A 22,857-nucleotide genomic window follows, 5' to 3' on the forward strand; every position below is an offset into this window, starting at 1 on the left:
GAATACGATTATTAAACAAATAAATCAAATGAAGGAAATACCTAAACAAGAAGATTTATCACATACCGAACATCCCTTATTCAGTAAGGTGCATGTGGAGTCCCATCTGCACCAAAAACCCATTGAATGGAGAATCTGCTTTGTGGCCATACAACCAGCTGGCCCTGCTGTAAAGAAGCAACACTTAACCACATTTCACGATTCAAATACATTACTCCACTGTGAAATTGATTAATATAAGTGAGAATGGTATCAATCAAAAGAAAGCACTTACCAAAAGAATGAAGTCTTTCCCAATAACTCCAATAGACAGAATGCTGGGAGTGATGGCTCTTATCAGACAAAATCACACACGATGGTAGAGCAAACATAGCAGTCATCAAACGGAATGACACTGCTGAGAGGGAAGAAACATGTACCACAATTTGTGCAGCACATTTATTATTTTTAGTGACCATTGGAATAAGATTTTTAAACATGTAAAGCAAATGAAGGAGATACCTAAAGAAGAAGCTTTATCACATTCCGAACTTCCGTTATTCAGTAAGGTGCACATGGTGTCCCATCTGCAACAAAAACCCATTGAATGGAGAATCTGCTTTGTGGCCATAAAACCATCTGACCCTGCTGTAGAGAACAAACACTTAACCACATTTCACGATTCAAATACATTACTCCACTGTGAAATTGATGAATATAAGTGATAACGGTATCAATCAAAAGAAGCACCCAGCAAAAGAGAGAAGTCTTTCCCAATAACTGCAATAGACAGAATGTTGCGAGTGATGGTGCTTATCAGACAAAATCACACTCGATGGTAGAGCACACATAGCAGTCATCAAACGGAATAACACTGCTAAGAGGGAAGAAACATGTACCACAACTTGTGCAGCTCATTGATTATTTTTAGTGACCATTGGCTTAAGATTTTTAAACATATAAAGCAAATGAACGAGATACCTAAACAACAAGGTTTATCACATTCCGAACATCCGTTATTCAGTAATGTGCAGATGGTGTCCCATCTGCACCAAAAACTCATTGAATGGAGAATCTGCCTTGTGGCCATAAAACCAGCTGACCGTGCTGTTGAGAACAAACACTTAACCACATTTCATGATTCAAATACATTACTCCACTGTGAAATTGATGAATATAAGTGATAACGGTATCAATCAAAAGAAGCACCTAGCAAAAGAAAGAAGTCTTTCCCGATAACTCCTATAGACAGAATGCTGGGAGTGATGGTTCTTATCAGACAAAATCACACACGATGGTAGAGCAAACATAGCAGTCATCACACGCAATGTCACTGCTGAGAGGGAAGAAACATGTACCACATTTTGTGCAGTACACTGATTATTTTTAGTGACCATTGGAATAAGATTTATAAACATATAAAGCAAATGAAGGAGATACCTAAACAAGAAGATTTATCACATTCCAAACATCCGTTATTCAGTAAGGTGTATGTGGTGTCCCATCTCCAACAAAAACCGACTGAATGGAGAATCTGCTTTGTGGCCATATAACCAGATGACCCTGCTGTAAAGAACAAACACTTAACCATATTTCACGAATCAAATACATTACTCCACTGTGAAATTGATGAATATAAGTGATAACGGTATCAATCAAATAAAGTACCTACCAAAAGACAGAAGTCCTTCCCAATAACTCCAATAGACAGAATGCTGGTAGTGATGGTTTTTATCAGACAAAATCACACTCGATGGTAGAACAAACATCGCAGTCATCAAACGGAATCTCCCTGCTGTGAGGGAAGAAACATGTACCACAATTTGTAAAGCACATTTATTATTTTTAGCGACCATTGGAATAAGATTTTTTAAAAAAGTAAAGCAAATGAAGGAGTTACCTAAACAAGAAGCTTTATCACTGTCCGAACTTCCGTTATACAGTAAGGTGCACATGGTGTCCCATCTGCACCAAAAACCCATTGACTGGAGAATCTGCTTTGTGGCCAAAAAACCAGCTGACCCTGCTGTAAAGAGCAAACACTTAACCACATTTAACGATTCAAATACATTACTCCACTGTGAAATTGATGAATATAAGCGATAACGTTATCAATCAAATAAAGTACCTACCAAAGGAGAGAAGTCCTTCCCAATAACTCCAATAGAGAGAATGCTGGGAGTAATGGTTCTTATCAGACAAAATCACACTCGATGGTAGAACAAACATAGCAGTGATCAAACGGAATCTCCCCGCTGAGAGGGAAGAAACATGTACCACAATTTGTGCAGCACATTCATTATTTTTAGTGACCATTGGAATAAGATTTTTAAACATATAAAGCAAATTAAGTAGATACCTAAACAAGAAGATTTATCATATTTCAAACATCCCTTATTCATGTGGTGTCCCAACTGCACCAAAAACCCACTGAATGGAGAATCTGCTTTGTGGCCAAACAACCAGATGACACTGCTGTAAAGAACAAACACTTAACCACATTTCACGATTCAAATACATTACTCCACTGTGAAATTGATGAATATAAGTGAGAACGGTATCAATCATAAGAAGCACCTAGCAAAAGAAAGAAGTCTTTCCCAATAACTCCAATAGACAGAATGCTGGGAGTGATGCTTCTTATCAGACAAAATCACACACGATGGTAGAGAAAATTCAGCAGACATCACACGGAATGTCGCTGCCAAGAGGGAAGAAACATGTACCACATTTTGTGCAGCACACTGATTATTTTTAGTGACCATTGGAATAAGATTTTTAAACATATAAAGCAAATGAAGGAGATGCCTAAACAAGAAGATTTATCATATTCCAAACATCCCTTATCCATGTGGTGTCACATCTGCACCAAAAACCCATTAAATGGAGAATCTGCTTTGTGGCCACACAACCAGCTGACCGTGCTGTAAAGAACAAACACTTAACCACAAATTTACGATTCAAATATATTACTCCACTGTGAAATTGATGAATATAAGTGATAACGGTATCAATCAAAAGAAGCACCTAGCAAAAGAAAGAAGTCTTTCACAATAACTCCAATAGACAGAATGCTGGGAGTGATGGTTCTTATCAGACAAAATCACACTCGATGGTAGAACAAACATAGCAGTCATCAAACAGGATCTCCCTGCTGTGAGGGAAGAAACATGTACCACAATTTGTGCAGCACATTTTTTATTTTTAGTGACAATTGGAATAAGATTATTAAACATATAAATCAAATGAAGGAGATACCTAAACAAGAAGATTTATCACATTCCGAACATCCCTTATTCACTAAGGTGCATGTGGAGTCCCATCTGCACCAAAAACCCATTGAATGGAGAATCTGCTTTGTGGCCATACAACCAGCTGACCCTGCTGTAAAGAAGCAACACTTAACCACATTTCACGATTCAAATACATTACTCCACTGTGAAATTGATGAATATATGTGATAACGGTATCAATCAAATAAAGTACCTACCAAAAGACAGAAGTCCTTCCCAATAACTCCAATAGACAGAATGCTGGGAGTGATGGCTCTTATCAGACCTAATCACACTGGATGGTAGAGCAAACATAGAAGTCATCAAGCGGAATCTCCCTGCTAAGAGGGAAGAAACATGTACCACAACTTGTGCAGCAAATTTATTATTTTTAGCGACCATTGGAATAAGATTTTTAAACATGTAAAGCAAATCTAGGAGATACCTAAACAAGAAGCTTTATCACATTCCGAACTTCCGTTATTCAGTAAGGTGCACATGGTGTCCCATCTGCACATAAAACCCATTGAATGGACAATCTGCTTTGTGGCCATACAACCAGCTGACCCTGCTGTAGAGAACAAACACTTAACCACATTTCACGATTCAAATACATTACTCCACTGTGAAATTGATGAATATAAGTGATAACGGTATCAATCAAATAAAGTACCTACCAAAGGAGAGAAGTCCTTCCCAATAACTCCAATAGACAGAATGCTGCGAGTGATGGTTCTTATCAGACCTAATCACACTGGATGGTAGAGCAAACATAGAAGTCATCAAGCGGAATCTCCCTGCTGAGAGGGAAGAAACATGTACCACAACTTGTGCAGCACATTGATTATTTTTAGTGACCATTGGCATAAGATTTTTAAACATATAAAGCAAATGAAGGAGATACCTAAACAAGAAGATTTATCACATTCCGAACATCCCTTATTCAGTAAGGTGCACGTGGTGTCCCATCTGCACCAAAAACCCATTGAATGGAAAATCTGCTTTGAGGCCAAACAAACAGCTGACCCTGCTGTAAAGCACACACACTTAACCACATTTCACGATTCAAATACATTGCTCCACTGTGAAGTTGATGAATATAAGTGAGAATGGTATCAATCAAAAGAAGCACCTAGCAAAAGAAAGAAGCCTTTCCCAACAACTCCAATAGACAGAATGCTGGTAGTGATGGTTCTTATCAGACAAAATCACACACGATGGTAGAACAAACATAGCAGTCATCAAACAGAATCTCCCTGCTGTGAGGGAAGAAACATGTACCACAATTTGTGCAGCACATTTATTATTTTTAGTGACAATTGGAATACGATTATTAAACAAATAAATCAAATGAAGGAAATACCTAAACAAGAAGATTTATCACATACCGAACATCCCTTATTCAGTAAGGTGCATGTGGAGTCCCATCTGCACCAAAAACCCATTGAATGGAGAATCTGCTTTGTGGCCATACAACCAGCTGACCCTGCTGTAAAGAAGCAACACTTAACCACATTTCACGATTCAAATACATTACTCCACTGTGAAATTGATTAATATAAGTGAGAATGGTATCAATCAAAAGAAAGCACTTAGCAAAAGAATGAAGTCTTTCCCAATAACTCCAATAGACAGAATGCTGGGAGTGATGGCTCTTATCAGACAAAATCACACACGATGGTAGAGCAAACATAGCAGTCATCAAACGGAATGACACTGCTGAGAGGGAAGAAACATGTACCACAATTTGTGCAGCACACTGATTATTTTTAGTGACCATTGCAATAAGATTATTAAACATATAAAGCAAATGAAGGAGATACCTAAACAAGAAGATTTATCAAATTCCGAACATCCGTTATTCATTAAGGTGTATGTGGTGTCCCATCTCCAACAAAAACCCATTGAATGCAGAATCTGCTTTGAGGCCAAACAACCAGCTGACCCTGCTGTAAAGAACAAACACATAACCACATTTCACGATTCAAATACATTAGTCCACTGTGAAATTGATGAATATATGTCATAACGGTATCAATCAAATAAAGTACCTACCAAAAGACAGAAGCCCTTCCCAATAACTCCAATAGACAGAATGCTGGGAGTGATGTCTCTTATCAGATCTAATCACACTGGATGGTAGAGCAAACATAGAAGTCATCAAGCGGAATCTCCCTATTGAGAGGGAAGAAACATGTACCACAACTTAAGCAGCACATTTATTATTTTTAGCGACCATTGGAATAAGATTTTTAAACATGTAAAGCAAATGAAGGAGATACCGAAACAAGAAGCTTTATCACTTTCCGAACATCCCTTATTCAGTAAGATGCACATGGTGTCCCATCTGCACCAAAACCCCATTGAATGGAGAATCTGCTTTGTGGCCATAAAACCAGCTGACCCTGCTGTAGAGAAAAAACACTTAACCACATTTCACGATTCAAATACATTACTCCACTGTCAAATTGATGAATATAAGTGAGAACGATATCAATCAAAAGAAGCACCCAGCAAAAGAGAGAAGTCTTTCCCGATAACTCCAATAGACAGAATGCTGGGAGTGATGGTTCTTATCAGACAAAATCACACACGATGGTAGAGCAAACATAGCAGTCATCACACGGAATGTCACTGCTGAGAGGGAAGAAACATGTACCACATTTTGTGCAGCACACTGATTATTTTTAGTGACCATTGGAATAAGATTTATAAACATATAAAGCAAAGGTAGGAGATACCTAAACAAGAAGGTTTATCACATTCCGAACATCCGTTACTCAGTAAGGTGCGTGTGGTGTCCCATCTCCAACAAAAACCCACTGAATGGAGAATCTGCTTTGTGGCTATATAACCAGCTGACCCTGCAGTAAAGAACAAACACTTAACCACAATTCACGAATCAAATACATTACTCCACTGTGAAATTGATGAATATAAGTGATAAGGGTATCAATCAAATGAAGCACCTAGCAAAAGAAAGAAGTCTTTAACAATAACTGCAATAGAAAGAATGCAGGGAGTGGGTACTTATCCAACAAAATCACATTCGATGGTAGAACAAACATAGCAGTGATCAAACGGAATCTCCCCGCTGAGAGGGAAGAAACATGTACCACAATTTGTGCAGCACATTTATTATTTTTAGTGACCATTGGAATAACATTTTTGAACATATAAAGCAAATGAAGTAGATACCTAAACAAGAAGATTTATCACATTACGGAGATCCGTTACTCAGTAAGGTGCATGTGGTGTCCCATCTGCACCAAAAACCCATTGAATGCAGAATCTGCTTTGAGGCCATACAACAAGCTGACACTGCTGTAAAGACCAAACACTTAACCACATTTCACGAATCAAATACATTACTCCACTGTGAAATTGATGAGTACAAGTGATAACGGTATCAATCAAAAGAAAGCACCTAGCAAAAGAAAGAATTTTTTCCCAACAACTCCAATAGACAGAATGCTGGGAGTGATGGTTCTTATCAGACAAAATCACACTCGATGGTAGAACAAACATAGCAGTCATCAAACAGAATCTCCCTGCTGTGAGGGAAGAAACATGTACCACAATTTGTGCAGCACATTTATTATTATTAGTGACAATTGGAATAAGATTATTAAACATATAAATCAAATGAAGGAGATACCTAAACAAGAAGATTTATCACATTCCGAACATCCCTTATTCAGTAAGGTGCATGTGGAGTCCCATCTGCACCAAAAACCCATTGAATGGAGAATCTGCTTTGTGGCCATACAACCAGCTGACCCTGCTGTAGAGAGCAAACACTTAACCACATTTAACGATTCAAATACATTACTCCACTGTGAAATTGATGAATATAAGTGATAACGGTATCAATCAAATAAAGTACCTACCAAAGGAGAGAAGTCCTTCCCAATAACTCCAATAGACAGAATGCTGGGAGTGATGGTTCTTATCAGACCTAATCACACTGGATGGTAGAGCAAACATAGAAGTCATCAAGCGGAATCTCCCTGCTGAGAGGGAAGAAACATGTACCACAACTTGTGCAGCACATTGATTATTTTTAGTGACCATTGGAATAAGATTTTTAAACATATAAAGGAAATGTAGGAGATACCTAAACAAGAAGATTTATCACATTCCGAACATCCCTTATTCAGTAAGGTGCACGTGGTGTCCCATCTGCACCAAAAACCCATTGAATGGAGAATCTGCATTGAGAACAAACAAACAGCTGACCCTGCTGTAAAGCACACACACTTAACCACATTTCACGATTCAAATACATTACTCCACTGTGAAATTGATGAATATAAGTGATAATGGTATCAATCAAATAAAGTACCTACCAAAAGACAGAAGTCTTTCCCAATAACTCCAATAGACAGAATGCTGGGAGTGATGGTTCTTATCAGAGAAAATAACACTCGATGGTAGAGCAAACATACAAGTCATCAAACGCAATCTCCCTGCTGAGAGGGAAGAAACATGTACCACAATTTGTGCAGCACATTTATTATTTTTAGTGATGATTGGAATAAGATTATTAAACATATAAAGCAAATGAAGGAGATACCTAAACAAGAAGATTTATCATATTCCAAACATCCCTTATCCATGTGGTGTCCCATCTGCACCAAAAACCCATTAAATGGAGAATCTGCTTTGTGGCCATAGAACCAGCTGACCCTGCTGTAAAGAAAAAACACTTAACCACAAATTTACGATTCAAATATATTACTCCACTGAGAAATTGATGAGTATAAGTGATAACGGTATCAATCAAAAGAAGCACCTAGCAAAAGAAAGAAGTCTTTCCCAATAACTACAATAGACAGAATGCTGGGAGTGATGGTTCTTATCAGACAAAATCACACTCGATGGTAGAACAAACATAGCAGTCATCAAACAGAATCTCCCTGCTGTGAGGGAAGAAACATGTACCACAATTTGTGCAGCACATTTATTATTTTTAGTGACAATTGGAATAAGATTATTAAACATATAAATCAAATGAAGGAGATACCTAAACAAGCAGATTTATCACATTCCGAACATCCCTTATTCAGTAAGGTGCATGTGGAGTCCCATCTGCACCAAAAACCCATTGAATGGAGAATCTGCTTTGTGGCCATACAACCAGCTGACCCTGCTGTAGAGAACAAACACTTAACCACATTACACGATTCAAATACATTACTCCACTGTGAAATTGATGAATATAAGTGATAACGGTATCAATCAAAAGAAGAACCTAGATAAAGAAAGAAGTCTTTCCCAATAACTGCAATAGACAAAATGCTGGGAGTGATGGTTCTTATCAGATAAAATCACACTCGATGGTAGAACAGATATAGCAGTCATCAAACGGAATCTCCCTGCTGTGAGGGATGAAACATGTACCACAATTTGTGCAGCACATTTATTATTTTTAGCGACCATTGGAATAAGATTTTTATACATGTAAAGCAAATGAAGGAGATACCTAAACAAGAAGCTTTATCACTTTCCGAACTTCCGTTATTCACTAAGGTGCACATGGTGTCCTGTCTGCACCAAAAAACCATTGAACAGAGAATCTGCTTTGTGGCCATAAAACCAGCTGACCCTGCTGTAGAGAGCAAACACTTAACCACATTTAACGATTCAAATACATTACTCCACTGTGAAATTGATGAATATAAGTGATAACGGTATCAATCAAATAAAGTACCTACCAAAGGAGAGAAGTCCTTCCCAATAACTCCAATAGACAGAATGCTGGGAGTGATGGTTCTTATCAGACCTAATCACACTGGATGGTAGAGCAAACATAGAAGTCATCAAGCGGAATCTCCCTGCTGAGAGGGAAGAAACATGTACCACAACTTGTGCAGCACATTGATTATTTTTAGTGACCATTGGAATAAGATTTTTAAACATATAAAGGAAATGTAGGAGATACCTAAACAAGAAGATTTATCACATTCCGAACATCCCTTATTCAGTAAGGTGCTCGTGGTGTCCCATCTGCACCAAAAACCCATTGAATGGAGAATCTGCATTGAGAACAAACAAACAGCTGACCCTGACACTTAACCACATTTCACGATTCAAATACATTACTCCACTGTGAAGTTGATGAATATAAGTGAGAATGGTATCAATCAAAAGAAGCACCTAGCAAAAGAAAGAAGCCTTTCCCAACAACTCCAATAGACAGAATGCTGGGAGTGATGGTTCTTATCAGACAAAATCACACACGATGGTAGAGAAAACATACCAGTAATCACACGGAATGTCGCTGCCGAGAGGGAAGAAACATGTACCACATTTTGTGCAGCACACTGATTATTTTTAGTGACCATTGGAATAAGATTATTAAACATATAAATCAATTGAAGGAGATACCTAAACTAGAAGATTTATCAAATTCCGAACATCCGTTATTCAGTAAGGTGTATGTGGTGTCCCATCTCCAACAAAAACCCATTGAATGCAGAATCTGCTTTGAGGCCATACAACAAGCTGACCCTGCTGTAAAGAACAAACACTTAACCACATATCACCATTCAAATACATTACTCCACTGTGAAATTGATTAATATATGTGATAACGGTATCAATCAAATAAAGTACCTACCAAAAGACAGAAGTCTCTCCCAATAACTACAATAGACAGAATGCTGGGAGTGATGGTTCTTATCAGACAAAATCTCACTCGATGGTAGAGCAAACATAGAAGTCATCAAACAGAATCTCCCTGCTGAGAGGGAAGAAACATGGACCACAATTTGTGCAGCACATTTATTATTTTTAGTGACGATTGGAATAAGATTATTAAACATATAAAGCAAATGAAGAAGATACCTAAACAAGAAGATTTATCATATTTCAAACATCCCTTATTCATGTGGTGTCCCAACTTCACCAAAAACCCATTGAATGGAGAATATGCTTTGTGGCCATACAACCAGCTGACCCTGCTGTAGAGAACAAACACTTAACCACATTTCACGATTCGAATACATTACTCCACTGTGAAATTGATGAATATAAGTGATAACGGTATCAATCAAAAGAAGAACCTATCTAAAGAAAGAAGTCTTTCCCAATAACTGCAATAGACAAAATGCTGGGAGTGATGGTTCTTATCAGACAAAATCACACTCGATGGTAGAACAAACATAGCAGTCATCAAACGGAATCTCCCTGCTGTGAGGGAAGAAACATGTACCACAATTTGTGCAGCACATTTATTATTTTTAGCGACCATTGGAATAAGATTTTTAAACATGTAAAGCAAATGAAGGAGATACTTAAACAAGAAGCTTTATCACTTCCCGAACTTCCGTTATTCACTAAGGTGCACATGGTGTCCCGTCTGCACCAAAACCCCATTGAACGGAGAATCTGCTTTGTGGCCATAAAACCAGCTGACCCTGCTGTAGAGAGCAAACACTTAACCACATTTAACGATTCAAATACATTACTCCACTGTGAAATTGATGAATATAAGTGATAACGGTATCAATCAAATAAAGTACCTACCAAAGGAGAGAAGTCCTTCCCAATAACTCCAATAGACAGAATGCTGGGAGTGATGGTTCTTATCAGACCTAATCACACTGGATGGTAGAGCAAACATAGAAGTCATCAAGCGGAATCTCCCTGCTGAGAGGGAAGAAACATGTACCACAACTTGTGCAGCACATTGATTATCTTTAGTGACCATTGGAATAAGATTTTTACACATATAAAGCAAATGAAGGAGATACCTAAACAAAAAGTGTTATCACATTCCGAACATCCCTTATTCAGTAAGGTGCACGTGGTGTCCCATCTGCACCAAAAACCCATTGAATGGAGAATCTGCTTTGAGGCCAAACAAACAGCTGACCCTGCTGTGAAGCACACACACTTAACCACATTTCACGATTCAAATACATTACTCCACTGTGAAGTTGATGAATATAAGTGAGAATGGTATTAATCAAAAGAAGCACCTAGCAAAAGAAAGAAGTCTTTCCCAATAACTCCAATAGACAGAATGCTGGGAGTGATGGCTCTTATCAGACAAAATCACACTCGATGGTAGAGCAAACATAGAAGTCATCATACGGAATCTACCTGCTGAGAGGGAAGAAACATGTACCACAATTTGTGCAGCACACTGATTATTTTTAGTGACCATTGGAATAAGATTATTAAACATATAAAGCAAATGAAAGAGATACCTAAACAAGAAGCTTTATCACATTCCGAACTTCCGTTATTCAGTAAGGTGCACATGGTGTCCCATCTGCACCAAAAACCCACTGAATGGGGAATCTGCTTTGTGGCCACAAAACCAGCTGACCCTGCTGTAGAGAACAAACACTTAACCACATTTCACGATTCAAATACATTACTCCACTGTGAAATTGATGAATATAAGTGATAACGGTATCAATCAAATAAAGTACCTACCAAAAGACAGAAGTCCTTCCCAATAACTCCAATAGACAGAATGCTGGGAGTGATGGTTCTTATCAGACAAAATCACACTCGATGGTAGAGCAAACATAGAAGTCATCAAACGGAATCTCCCTGCTGAGAGGGAAGAAACATGTACCACAATTTGTGCAGCACATTTATTATTTTTAGTGACGTTTGGAATAAGATTATTAAACATATAAAGCAAATGAAGGAGATACCTAAACAAGAAGATTTATCATATTCCAAACATCCCTTATCCATGTGGTGTCCCATCTGCACCAAAAACCCATTAAATGGAGAATCTGCTTTGTGGCCATAGAACCAGCTGACCCTGCTGTAAAGAAAAAACACTTAACCACAAATTTACGATTCAAATATATTACTCCACTGAGAAATTGATGAGTATAAGTGATAACGGTATCAATCAAAAGAAGCACCTAGCAAAAGAAAGAAGTCTTTCCCAATAACTACAATAGACAGAATGCTGGGAGTGATGGTTCTTATCAGACAAAATCACACTCGATGGTAGAACAAACATAGCAGTCATCAAACAGAATCTCCCTGCTGTGAGGGAAGAAACATGTACCACAATTTGTGCAGCACATTTATTATTTTTAGTGACGATTGGAATAAGATTATTAAACATATAAAGCAAATGAAGAAGATACCTAAACAAGAAGATTTATCATATTTCAAACATCCCTTATTCATGTGGTGTCCCAACTGCACCAAAAACCCATTGAATGGAGAATATGCTTTGTGGCCATACAACCAGCTGACCCTGCTGTAGAGAACAAACACTTAACCACATTTCACGATTCGAATACATTACTCCACTGTGAAATTGATGAATATAAGTGATAACGGTATCAATCAAAAGAAGAACCTATCTAAAGAAAGAAGTCTTTCCCAATAACTGCAATAGACAAAATGCTGGGAGTGATGGTTCTTATCAGACAAAATCACATTCGATGGTAGAACAAACATAGCAGTCATCAAACGGAATCTCCCGGCTGTGAGGGAAGAAACATGTACCACAATTTGTGCAGCACATTTATTATTTTTAGCGACCATTGGAATAAGATTTTTAAACATATAAAGCAAATGAAGGAGATACTTAAACAAGAAGCTTTATCACTTTCCGAACTTCCGTTATTCACTAAGGTGCACATGGTGTCCCATCTGCACCAAAACCCCATTGAACGGAGAATCTGCTTTGTGGCCATAAAACCAGCTGACCCTGCTGTAGAGAGCAAACACTTAACCACATTTAACGATTCAAATACATTACTCCACTGTGAAATTGATTAATATAAGTGAGAATGGTATCAATCAAAAGAAGCACTTAGCAAAAGAAAGAAGTCTTTCCCAATAACTCCAATAGACAGAATGCTGGGAGTGATTGCTCTTATCAGACAAAATCACACACGATGGTAGAGCAAACATAGAAGTCATCAAGCGGAATCTCCCTGCTGAGAGGGAAGAAACATGTACCACAACTTGTGCAGCACATTTATTATTTTTAGTGACCATTGGAATAAGATTTTTAAAGATATAAAGCAAATGAAGGAGATACCTAAACAAGAAGCTTTATCACATTCCGAAAACCCCTTATTCAGTAAGGTGCACGTGGTGTCCCATCTGCACCAAAAACCCATTGAATGGAGAATCTGCTTTGAGGCCAAACAAACAGCTGACCCTGCTGTGAAGCACACACACTTAACCACATTTCACGATTCAAATACATTACTCCACTGTGAAGTTGATGAATATAAGTGAGAATGGTATCAATCAAAAGAAGCACCTAGCAAAAGAAAGAAGCCTTTCCCAACAACTCCAATAGACAGAATGCTGGGAGTGATGGTTCTTATCAGACAAAATCACTCACGATGGTAGAGAAAACATAGCAGTCATCACACGGAATGTCGCTGCCGAGAGGGAAGAAACATGTACCACATTTTGTGCAGCACACTGATTATTTTTAGTGACCATTGGAATAAGATATTTAAACATGTAAAGCAAATGAAGGAGATACCTAAACAAAAAGCTTTATCACATTCCGAACTTCCGTTATTCAGTAAGGTGCACATGGTGTCCCAACTGCACCAAAAACCCATTGAATGGAGAATCTGCTTTGTGGCCATAAAACCAGCTGACCCTGCTGTAGAGAACAAACCTTAACCACATTTCAAGATTCAAATACATTACTCCACTGTGAAATTGATGAATATAAGTGATAACGGTATCAATCAAAAGAAGCACCTAGCAAAAGAAAGAAGTCTTTCCCAATAACTCCAATAGACAGAATGCTGGGATTGATGGCTCTTATCAGACAAAATCACACTCGATGGTAGAGCAAACTTAGAAGTCATCATACGGAATCTACCTGCTGAGAGGGAAGAAACATGTACCATAATTTGTGCAGCACACTGATTATTTTTAGTGACCATTGGAATAAGATTATTAAACATATAAATCAAATGAAAGAGATACCTAAACAAGAAGCTTTATCACATTCCGAACTTCCGTTATTCAGTAAGGTGCACATGGTGTCCCATCTGCATCAAAAACACACTGAATGGAGAATCTGCTTTGTGGCCACACAACCAGCTGACCCTGCTGTAGACAACAAACACTTAACCACATTACACGATTCAAATACATTACTCCACTGTGAAATTGATGAATATAAGTGATAACGGTATCAATCAAATAAAGTACCTACCAAAAGACAGAAGTCCTTCCAAATAACTCCAATAGACAGAATGCTGGGAGTGATGGTTCTTATCAGATAAAATCACACTCGATGGTAGAGCAAACATAGAAGTCATCAAACGGAATCTCCCTGCTGAGAGGGAAGAAACATGTACCACAATTTGTGCAGCAAATTTATTATTTTTAGTGACGATTGGAATAAGATTATTAAACATATAAAGCAAATGAAGGAGATACCTAAACAAGAACATTTATCATATTCCAAACATCCCTTATCCAATCTGCACCAAAAACCCATTAAATGGAGAATCTGCTTTGTGGCAATAGAACCAGCTGACCCTGCTGTAAAGAACAAACACTTAACCACAAATTTACGATTCAAATATATTACTCCACTGTGAAATTGATGAGTATAAGTGATAACGGTATCAATCAAAAGAAGCACCTAGCAAAAGAAAGAAGTCTTTCCCAATAACTCCAATAGACAGAATGCTGGGAGTGATGGTTCTTATCAGACAAAATCACACTCGATGGTAGAACAAACATAGCAGTCATCAAACAGAATCTCCCTGCTGTGAGGGAAGAAACATGTACCACAATTTGTGCAGCACATTTATTATTTTTAGTGACAATTGGAATAAGATTATTAAACATATAAATCAATTGAAGGAGATACCTAAACAAGAAGATTTATCAAATTCCGAACATCCCTTATTCAGTAAGGTGTATGTGGTGTCCCATCTCCAACAAAAACCCATTGAATGCAGAATCTGCTTTGAGGCCATACAACCAGCTGACCCTGCTGTAAAGAACAAACACTTAACCACATATCACGATTCAAATACATTACTCCACTGTGTAATTGATGAGTATAAGTGATAACGGTATCAATCAAAAGAAGCACCTAGCAAAAGAAAGAATTTTTTCCCAACAACTCCAGTAGACAGAATGCTGGGAGTGATGGTTCTTATCAGACAAAATCACACTCGATGGTAGAACAAACATAGCAGTCATCAAACAGAATCTCCCTGCTGTGAGGGAAGAAACATGTACCACAATTTGTGCAGCACATTTATTATTTTTAATGACCATTGGAATAAGATTTTTAAACATGTAAAGCAAATGAAGGAGATACCTAAACAAGAAGGTTTATCACATTCCGAACTTCCGTTATTCAGTAAGGTGCACATGGTGTCCCAGCTGCACCAAAAACCCATTGAATGGAGAATCTGCTTTGTGGCCACAAAACCAGCTGACCCTGCTGTAGAGAACACTTAACCACATTTCACGATTCAAATACATTACTCCACTGTGAAATTGATGAATATAAGTGATAACGGTATCAATCAAATAAAGTACCTACCTAAAGACAGAAGTCCTTCCCAATAACTCCAATAGACAGAATGCTGGGAGTGATGGTTCTTATCAGACAAAATCACACTCGATGGTAGAGCAAACATAGAAGTCATCAAACGGAATCTCCCTGCTGAGAGGGAAGAAACATGTACCACAATTTGTGCAGCACATTTATTATTTTTAGTGACGATTGGAATAAGATTATTAAACATATAAGGCAAATGAAGGAGATACCTAAACAAGAAGATTTATCATATTTCAAACATCCCTTATTCATGTGGTGTCCTACTGCACCAAAAACCCATTGAATGCAGAATATGCTTTGTGGCCATACAACCAGCTAACCCTGCTGTAGAGAACAAACACTTAACCACATTTAACGATTCAAATACATTTCTCCACTGTGAAATTGATGAATATAAGTGATAACGGTATCAATCAAATAAAGTACCTACCAAAGGAGAGAAGCCCTTTCCAATAACTCCAATAGACAGAATGCTGGGAGTGATGGTTCTTATCAGACCTAATCACACTGGATGGTAGAGCAAACATAGAAGTCATCAAGTGGAATCTCCCTGCTGAGAGGGAAGAAACAAGTACCACAACTTATGCAGCACATTGATTATTTTTAGTGACCATTGGAATAAGATTATTAAACATATAAAGCAAATGAAGGAGATACCTAAACAAGAAGATTTATCACATTCCGAACATCCCTTATTCAGTAAGGTGCACGTGGTGTCCCATCTGCACCAAAAACCCATTGAATGGAGAATCTGCTTTGAGGCCAAACAAACAGCTGACCCTGCTGTAAAGCACACACACTTAACCACATTTCACGATTCAAATACATTACTCCACTGTGAAGTTGATGATTATAAGTGAATATGGTATCAATCAAAATAAGCACCTAGCAAAAGAAAGAAGCCTTTCCCAATAACTCCAATAGACAGAATGCTGGGAGTGATGGTTCTTATCAGACAAAATCACACTCGATGGTAGAACAAACATAGCAGTCATCAAACAGTATCTCCTTGCTGTGAGGGAAGAAACATGTACCACAATTTGTGCAGCACATTTATTATTTTTAGTGACAATTGGAATAAGATTATTAAACATATAAATCAATTGAAGGAGATACCTAAACAAGAAGATTTATCAAATTCCGAACATCCCTTATTCAGTAAGGTGTATGTGGTGTCCCATCTCCAACAAAAACGCATTGAATGCAGAATCTGCTTTGAGGCCATACAACCAGCTGACCCTGCTGTAAAGAACAAACACTTAACCACATATCACGATTCAAATACATTACTCCACTGTGTAATTGATGAGTATAAGTGATAACGGTATCAATCAAAAGAAGCACCTAGCAAAAGAAAGAATTTTTTCCCAACAACTCCAATAGACAGAATGCTGGGAGTGATGGTTCTTATCAGACAAAATCACACTCGATGGTAGAACAAACATAGCAGTCATCAAACAGAATCTCCCTGCTGTGAGGGATGAAACATGTACCACAATTTGTGCAGCACATTTATTATTTTAATTGACCATTTGAATAAGACTTTTAAACATGTAAAGCAAATGAAGGAGATACCTAAACAAGAGGATTTATCAAATTCCGAACTTCCGTTATTCAGTAAGGTGCACATGGTGTCCCATCTGCATCAAAAACCCATTGAATAGAGAATCTGCTTTGTGGCCATAAAACCAGCTGACCCTGCTGTAGAGACAAACACTTAACCACATTTCACGATTCAAATACATTACTCCACTGTGAAATTGATGAATATATGTGATAACGGTATCAATCAAATAAAGTACCTACCAAAAGACAGAAGTCTTTCCCAATAACTCCAATAGACAGAATGCTGGGAGTGATGGTTCTTATCAGACAAAATCACACGCGATGGTAGAGCAAACATAGCAGTGATCAAACGGAATGTCTCTGCTGAGGGGGAAGAAACATGTACCACAACTTGTGCAGCACATTGATTATTTTTAGTGACCATTGGAAAAAGTTTTTTAAACATATAGAGCAAATGAAGGAGATACCTAAAGAAGAAAATTTATGATATTTCAGACATCCCTTATTCATGTGGTGTCCCATCTGCACCAAAAACCCATTAATGGAGAATCTGCTTTGTGGCCATACAACCTGCTGACTCTGCTGTAGAGAACAAACACTTAACCACATTTCAAGAATCAAATACATTACTCCACTGTGAAATTGATGAATATAAGTGATAACGGTATCAATCAAATAAAGTACCTACCAAAAGACAGAAGTCCTTCCCAAAAACTCCAATAGACAGAATGCTGGGAGTGATGGTTATTATCAGACCTAATCACACTGGATGGTAGAGCGAACATAGAAGTCATCAAGCGGAATCTCCCTGCTGAGAGGGAAGAAACATGTACCACAATTTGTGCAGCACATTTATTATTTTTAGTGACGATTGGAATAAGATTTTTAAACATATAAAGCAAATGAAGGAGATACCTAAAGAAGAAGATTTATCACATTCCGCACATTCCTTATCCATGTGGTGTCCCATCTGCACCAAAAACCCATTAAATGGAGAATCTGCTTTGTGGCCATAGAACCAGCTGACCCTGTGTAAAGAACAAACACTTAACCACAAATTTACGATTCAAATATATTACTCCACTGTGAAATTGATGAGTATAAGTGATAACGGTATCAATCAAAAGATGCACCTAGCAAAAGAAAGAAGTCTTTCCCAATAACTCCAATAGACAGAATGCTGGGAGTAATGGTTCTTATCAGACAAATTCACACTCGATGGTAGAACAAACATAGCAGTCATCAAACAGAATCTCCCTGCTGTGAGAGAAGAAACATGTACCACAATTTGTGCAGCACATTTATTATTTTAAGTGACAATTGGAATAAGATTATTAAACATATAAATCAAATGAAGGAGATACCTAAACAAGAAGATTTATCACATTCCGAACATCCCTTATTCAGTAAGGTCCATGTGGAGTCCCATCTGCACCAAAAACCCATTGAATGGAGAATCTGCTTTGTGGCCATACAACCAGCTGACCCTGCTGTAAAGAAGCAACACTTAACCACATTTCACGATTCAAATACATTACTCCACTGTGAAATTGATTAATATAAGTGAGAATGGTATCAATCAAAAGAAAGCACTTAGCAAAAGAAAGAAGTCTTTCCCAATAACTCCAATAGACAGAATGCTGGGAGTGATGGTTCTTATCAGACAAAATCACACACGATGGTAGAGCAAACATAGCAGTCATCACACGGAATGACACTGCTGAGAGGGAAGAAACATGTACCACAATTTGTGCAGCACACTGATTATTTTTGTGACCATTGGAATAAGATTATTAAACATATAAAGCAAATGAAGGAGATACCTAAACAAGAAGATTTATCACATTCCGAACATCCGTTACTCAGTAAGGTGCATGTGGTGTCCCATCTGCACCAAAAACCCATTGAATGCAGAATCTGCTTTGAGGCCATACAACCAGCTGACCCTGCTGTGAAGACCAAACACTTAACCATATTTCACGAATCAAATACATTACTCCACTGTGAAATTGATGAGTATAAGTGATAACGGTATCAATCAAAAGAAAGCACCTAGCAAAAGAAAGAATTTTTTCCCAACAACTCCAATAGACAGAATGCTGGGAGTGATGGTTCTTATCAGACAAAATCACACTCGATGGTAGAACAAACATAGCAGTCATCAAACAGAATCTCCCTGCTGTGAGGGAAGAAACATGTACCACAACTTGTGCAGCACATTTATTATTTTTAATGACCATTGGAATAAGATTTTTAAACATGTAAAGCAAATCAAGGAGATACCTAAACAAGAAGCTTTATCACATTCCGAACTTCCGTTATTCAGGAAGGTGCACATGGTGTCCCATCTGCATCAAAAACCCATTGAATGGAGAATCTGCTTTGTGGCCATACAACCAGCTGACCCTGCTGTAGAGAACAAACACTTAACCACATTTAACGATTCAAATACATTACTCCACTGTGAAATTGATGAATATAAGTGATAACGGTATCAATCAAATAAAGTACCTACCAAAGGAGAGAAGTCCTTCCCAATAACTCCAATAGACAGAATGCTGGGAGTGATGGCTCTTATCAGACAAAATCACACACGATGGTAGAGCAAACATAGCAGTCATCAAACGGAATGACACTGCTGAGAGGGAAGAAACATGTACCACAATTTGTGCAGCACACTGATTATTTTTGTGACCATTGGAATAAGATTATTAAACATATAAAGCAAATGAAGGAGATACCTAAACAAGAAGATTTATCAAATTCCGAACATCCGTTATTCAGTAAGGTGCATGTGGTGTCCCATCTGCACCAAATACCCATTGAATGGAGAATCTGCTTTGAGACCAAACAAACAGCTGACCCTGCTGTAAAGCACACACACTTAACCACATTTCACGATTCAAATACATTACTCCACTGTGAAGTTGATGAATATAAGTGAGAATGGTATCAATCAAAAGAAGCACCTAGCAAAAGAAAGAAGCCTTTCCCAAAAACTCCAATAGACAGAATGCTGGGAGTGATGGTTCTTCTCAGACAAAATCACACACGATGGTAGAGAAAACATAGCAGTAATCACACGGAATGTCGCTGCCGAGAGGGAAGAAACAGGTACCACATTTTGTGCAGCACACTGATTATTATTAGTGACCATTGGAATAAGATTATTAAACATATAAATCAATTGAAGGAGATACCTAAACTAGAAGATTTATCAAATTCCGAACATCCGTTATTCAGTAAGGTGTATGTGGTGTCCCATCTCCAACAAAAACCCATTGAATGCAGAATCTGCTTTGAGGCCATACAACAAGCTGACCCTGCTGTAAAGAACTAACACTTAACCACATATCACGATTCAAATACATTCCTCCACTGTGTAATTGATGAGTATAAGTGATAACGGTATCAATCAAAAGAAGCACCTAGCAAAAGAAAGAATTTTTTCCCAACAACTCCAATAGACAGAATGCTGGGAGTGATGGTTCTTATCAGACAAAATCACACTCGATGGTAGAACAAACATAGCAGTCATCAAACAGAATCTCCCTGCTGTGAGGGAAGAAACATGTACCACAATTTGTGCAGCACATTTATTATTTTTAATGACCATTGGAATAAGATTTTTAAACATGTAAAGCAAATGAAGGAGATACCTAAACAAGAAGCTTTATCACATTCCGAACTACCGTTATTCAGTAAGGTGCACATGGTGTCCCATGTGCATCAAAAACCCATTGAATAGAGAATCTGCTTTGTGGCCATAAAACCAGCTGACCCTGATGTAGAGAACAAACACTTAACCACATTTCACGATTCAAATACATTACTCCACTGTGAAATTGATTAATATATGTGATAACGGTATCAATCAAATGAAGTACCTACCAAAAGACAGAAGTCTTTCCCAATAACTCCAATAGACAGAATGCTGGGAGTGATGGTTCTTATCAGACAAAATAACACTCGATGGTAGAGCAAACATACAAGTCATCAAACGGAATCTCCCTGCTGAGAGGGAAGAAACATGTACCACAATTTGTGCAGCACATTTATTATTTTTAGTGATGATTGGAATAAGATTATTAAACATATAAAGCAAATGAAGGAGATACCTAAACAAGAAGATTTATCATATTTCAAACATCCCTTATTCATGTGGTGTCCCAACTGCACCAAAAACCCATTGAGTGCAGAATATGCTTTGTGGCCCTACAACCAGCTGACCCTGCTGTAGAGAACAAACACTTAACCACATTTAACGATTCAAATACATTACTCCACTGTGAAATTGATGAATATAAGTGATAACGGTATCAATCAAATAAAGTACCTACCAAAGGAGAGAAGTCTTTCCCAATAACTCCAATAGACAGAATGCTGGGAGTGATGGCTCTTATCAGACAAAATCACACACGATGGTAGAGCAAACATAGCAGTCATCACACGGAATGTCACTGCTGAGAGGGAAGAAACATGTACCACATTTTGTGCAGCACACTGATTATTTTTAGTGACCATTGGAATAAGATTTTTAAACATATAAAGCAAATGTAGGAGATACCTAAACAAGAAGGTTTATCACATTCCTAACATCCGTTATTCAGTAAGGTGTATGTGGTGTCCCATCTCCAACAAAAACCCACTGAATGGAGAACTTGCTTTGTGTCCATATAACCAGCTGACCCTGCTGTAAAGAACAAACACTTAACCACAAATTTACGATTCAAACATATTACTCCACTGAGAAATTGATGAGTATAAGTGATAACGGTATCAATCAAAAGAAGCACCTAGCAAAAGAAAGAAGTCTTTCCCAATAACTACAATAGACAGAATGCTGGGAGTGATGGTTCTTATCAGACAAAATCACACTCGATGGTAGAACAAACATAGCAGTCATCAAACAGAATCTCCCTGCTGTGAGGGAAGAAACATGTACCACAATTTGTGCAGCACATTTATTATTTTTAGTGACGATTGGAATAAGATTATTAAACATATAAATCAAATGAAGGAGATACCTAAACAAGAAGATTTATCACATTCCGAACATCCCTTATTCAGTAAGGTGCATGTGGAGTCCCATCTGCACCAAAAACCCATTGAATGGAGAATCTGCTTTGTGGCCATACAATAAGCTGACCCTGCTGTAGAGAACAAACACTTAACCACATTTCACGATTCAAATACATTACTCCACTGTCAAATTGATGAATATAAGTGATAACGGTATCAATCAAAAGAAGAACCTAGCTAAAGAAAGAAGTCTTTCCCAATAACTGCAATAGACAAAATGCTGGGAGTGATGCTTCTTATCAGACAAAATCACACTCGATGGTAGAACAGATATAGCAGTCATCAAACGGAATCTCCCTGCTGTGAGGGATGAAACATGTACCACAATTTGTGCAGCACATTTATTATTTTTAGCGACCATTGGAATAAGATTTTTATACATGTAAAGCAAATGAAGGAGATACC

The sequence above is a fragment of the Schistocerca nitens genome, chromosome 12 (genome assembly GCF_023898315.1).
Source record: "Schistocerca nitens isolate TAMUIC-IGC-003100 chromosome 12, iqSchNite1.1, whole genome shotgun sequence".
Classification (NCBI taxonomy): domain Eukaryota; kingdom Metazoa; phylum Arthropoda; class Insecta; order Orthoptera; family Acrididae; genus Schistocerca; species Schistocerca nitens.